This window comes from Mustela nivalis, assembly GCF_964662115.1.
Source record: "Mustela nivalis genome assembly, chromosome: 1".
Lineage (NCBI taxonomy): Eukaryota > Metazoa > Chordata > Mammalia > Carnivora > Mustelidae > Mustela > Mustela nivalis.
In genome coordinates, this window is record NC_139020.1 from 117,575,007 (window position 1) to 117,579,948 (window position 4,942).

A 4,942-nucleotide genomic window follows, 5' to 3' on the forward strand; every position below is an offset into this window, starting at 1 on the left:
AAAATACTCAACATCACTTGTCTTTAGGGAAATGCAAATTAAAACCACAATGAGATGTCACAATCTATTAAAATGTCTAAAATTTGGGGCACCTGGGTGGCTCAGTGGGTTAAGCCTCTGCCTTCAGCTCAGGTCATGACCTCAGGGTCCTGAGATGGAACCCCCGCATCAGGCTCTCTGCTCAGCGAGGAGCCTGCTTCCCCTCTCTCTGCCTGCCTCTCTGCCTACTTGTGATCTCTCTCTCTGTCAAGTAAATAAATAAAATCTTTAAAAAAATAAAATAAAATGTGTACAATTAAAAAGACTTGCTCATCTCAAATGTTGGTGAAAACGTGAAACAACTGGAACTGTCTTGCACTTCTGATGAGAATGTAAAATGGTGAAAACAATTCAGAAAAGAGTTTGACAGTTTGACAGAAATAGTTTGACAGAAAATAATTTGACATGCACCTGCCATATAACTCATTCTTGATATTTACCCAAGAGAAATAAAAGCATATATCCATGCAAAGACCAGCACACAAGTGTTCATAACAGCTTTATTTATAATAGCCCAAAACTGGAAGCCATCCAAACATCCATCAACAGGTGAGAGAATAAACAAATTACCATATATGCACATAATGGACTACTACTGGATAATAAAAAGGAATGAATTAGTCCTACATCAACAATACATGGGTGAGACTCAAACTAATTATGCTGAGTGAAAGAAGTCAGACCAAAAATAGTAAATACTAAATTATTCCATTTATATATAGTTCTAGGAAATGTATCAAAGTGACTTATGCTTGCAGAACACAGATCTCTGGTTATCTAGAGATGACCAGAGGGGCATACTGGGAGAGGAGGACCAGGAGGGTGGGATGACAAAGGGGAACAATGAAACTTTTGGAGGTGACAGATATGTTCTTCATTGTGGAGATGATTGCATAAGTGTATGGTTATGTCAAAACTGATCAAATTGTGCACTTTAAATACATTCAGGTCAGGGGCTCCTGCATGGCTCAGTCAGTTCAGCGTCTGCCTTCAGCTCAGGTCATGATCCCAGAACACTGGGATCGGGCTCCCTGCTCAGCGGAGAGCTTGCTTCTCCCTCTCCCTCTGTCTGGTGTTCCCCCTGCTTGTGCTCTCTCTGTCAAATAAATAAATAAAATATTTAAATGAATAAATAAATGTAATTTATCAAATGTCAAACATTTAGCAATAAAGCTATTTTAAAAAATACTAATTTCTGTTAAAAAGAATGTAGTAAAACTCTACGTGCTTACAAGGAAATAGCAAGTTATCTTGTGGGAATTAAATGGGGTTTTCATGGTTTCAAAATATAGACGTTATATTTAAACATTTAAAATTTCATAACATGATTCTTTACAATGAAAGAGACTCATCACCTGGGGAGTCTTTCTTACATGGAGCACAAGAACATCACAGTAGAGGAAGGAGATATATCCATGTACAAGCATTCAAAAAAAAAAAAATCAATCTTGACAGACACTCCCTTCTCTCCACTCCTCTTTGAAGATTTAAAGAGGAAGGGAAGAATGGGACAGGTGGAAGAAATGTTTAGGAAGGAAGATGTACCCAAAAGACTCGCAGGAGGAGTCTGGAGTCCATACCAACAGTTTAGGAGCAGGAGGTAAGCTTGTCAAGGAGGAGGGAAGGAGGAGAATGTGGAAGTCAATGGGAAGGACGGAGCTGTAGCATGTGTTGAAGGCTTGTATCTGGATTGGAGAAGATGTGGTCAGGAAAGAGGGAGTGATGGGAAACAGGAGTTCAGGACACTTCTGGACACAAGGCCACTGGAGGAATGCTGGCACAACTAATAGGAGAAAAAGAATCTGGGTGAGAAATCACACTGGGGAAAAAGAGGAAAACAATTAAATAAGATATTATTTAGTCTAACCCCTCAGTTCACTGATGAGAAAAACTGCTAACTGGAGAGTAAAGTGACTTGCCCAATGTCACCTGGCAGACCCCAGAACTCATGACTCCTAGGCTGGTTTTCCAGGCTGCTTCCCAGTAATGCGTGTCCTCCTACCTGAGGAGTCTGAGGGGTGAGGGGCATCCAGGTTTTCATGTCCTACCAGCAACTAGAACAGTCAGTGCAGCCCCTGGGATGGCTTGGGAGCTGGAAATATTGATTAAGGAGCCAGGAGTTGGCTGAAGCAGCAACAGCAAATGAGATAAAAGGTTTTCTATCCATTTCCATTAACTTTCCCTCTTTAGCTATATTATCCACTTGTATGTCCTGCTTTCTACTCAAATTAAATTTCCCTTGGAAACAGCTCCTCTTCCCGACTTTTCTGACTTCATTATCCCAGTGTCACAGACTCAAACCCTGGGAGATTGCTTGGTCCCTCTGCCTCTTCTACGTCCTGCATCCATGCTGTCAGTAGGCCAAAGTTTTCCTTTGAAATGGCATCCATTGCCCCTTTTCCCTCCGACGTCATCCTAGCCCAGTCCTTGGCTCTGTAATCTTGAATTTCTACAATAGCTTGCCAACTGGCTTCCCCAGGCAAGGTGTGGAAGTAAAGCCAATACCGGAAAGAAACTGAGAAAAAGTCACAGGAGCACATTGGCCATGGGGACAGGAGACAAGACTGTTTCGGGAGGCAGATGGGTGCAAAATGTCAGATGCCACAGAGAAGTGAGGGGCAGCAAGGATAGGGACATGGAGACAGGATTTGATGAGTGCAGGCTACAGGCAGCCTGGAGAGAGAAAGTGGAGGGCAGAACCTGGCTGCAGATGGGGTGGGCAGTGTGTAGTGAAGGGATTGGAAGCAGCAGAGCTAAATCATATTTCTATGAAGTTTGGGCAGTAAAGACAGACAGACAGACAGCATAGTTCACCAAGATGATCAAGTTTCCAAATATTCATTTCATTTCAGTTTTCAGAATGAAGCTAGCTATGCAGACTTGAAAGACAGCTGAGAGAGAAAAAGGAAAAGAGAAAATTCTGAAGCTGGAGAATGATCAGAGTCCCTCCAAAACTGGAAGGGCGGGTGACCTTCCCTGTTGTAGTGATCAGCCAGCATCCTGAGGGTTGGCCTGCGAGAGGAAGCCGGTGGAAGATATTTGGGCCTCAAATCTTGATTCCCAGCCCTCAGCCCATGCGGCACAGGAAATTTCTAACACAAAGCTGCTTCCTTTGTCACACTATTTTCTGTTTGGAGTAAGCATAGGAAATAATCTGTTCTTTTCTTTTAACAATTCCAAGGGAACGCCAAAACATCCCCTGGTCTTGGCCTTGTTCAATGTACAGTTGTGACAGAACCAAAGTTCTTCCTGACCTCTACTCTTAATCTTTCCTGCTGCAACTGAAGAGAATTCCCTCTCATCCTGTCTTCGAGGAGAAGCCCGCAGTGGCCAAAAAACCTGACTGGATGAGGAAATCTGCAATATATTCAATATATCCAATATATTTTCCACATATCCAATATGTGGAAAATATAATTTTAGCAGCAGGTAAAGTAATATGGATTTTCTCCAGATCCTAAGGAAGTTGTCCCCATAGAATGCATACCCACATTCCCCACCAGCCTTGCCTACACTGAAAAGGTGGGGTATTCCAAAAGATTAAGGAACATGCAAATGCACCTGGATTTCCACTGATATTGTAAGAGAAGGACCTCTTTAGTCATCTCAAAGATTCAGATCTGAGGAAGCTGGAAAGAATTCTGCAGCTAATAAACTGAAGCGTATCTTTAAGCTACCTAAGAAAAGTTACAAGCACTTTTAATCACCAGATACATAATCCAGTCAGCCCCAGGAGCTTCTCTGTGTCACTAAGTAGACTCAGTGAAGAGTTAAGAAGTTTCCTCTTTGATGCCATCTTCAGAGTCTAGGAGGATCTGCCAAGCGTACCTTGGGGACACATCTTGTAGCGAGTGACAAGAAAGAAATCAAGACGTCGAAAAGAAAGAGAAACAGATGAGGGTAAAAAAGGAATAAAAATGAAAGTGGGAGAGAGATGTCGATAAGAAGAAAACAAGATAGGAGAGCGAGAGCTGTTGAGAAAGATGTGGAGTAAGGGAGAAAATTTCTTCCTGCTGTTCAGTTAGAGCAGAATTCATAAATAAAGTTTAATTCAAACACAGCCATGCCCTTTCATTTAATTAGTGTCTGTGGCTGCTTTTGTGCTGTAACAGCAGAGCTGAGGAGTTGTGACAGAGACCATAGGGTCTGCCAAGTTGGAAACATTTACTATCTGGTCCTTTAAGAAAGAAGTTTTGAGGGACACCTGGGTGGCTCAGTTGGTTGAGCAGCTGCCTTCGGCTCAGGTCATGATCCCAGCGTCCTGGGATCAAGTCCCACATCGGGCTCCTTGCCTCCTTCTCCCTCTGCCTCTGCCTGCCATTCTGTCTGCCTGTGTTCGCTCTTATTCCCTCTCTCTCTCTGATAAATAAATAAAAATATTTTTTAAAAAAAGAAGTTTTGATGACTCCTAACTTAAAGTGATAAATAATGTCATGATTTCCTCTAATACTAGTGAACTCTTTATGGTTCTTCAACTGTTCTTAATGCTAAAAGTTACCTTCAAAAACTATTATGCTGAAAAAAACGAAGGCTGGAGCCAAGCAATGGGAAAATTATCTAGAGCTGTAGCTTAGAGAGTGACCAAAGCAAATCTCACCAAGATACAAAAGAAATGTCAAAGCTGAAGAACAAATCTGACTCTCAAAAAACTGTTAGGGATGGGAAATATGTGTGTGGAAAATATAATTTTAGCATTGCTAAATACTAATCATAAATCTATATACAGAAATACATGTGTGTTACATTTCTGATATACATTTTTTTCTGACTAGCAGTTAGCAGTACACAATTTCCAACTGTTCCATGGTGGAAAGTTTGTTTAGTATGGTATCCAAGGGAATTAAAGGAGTTGATCAATAGAATATGTGAATAATAATGATATATAACTGAAATATGGATAACA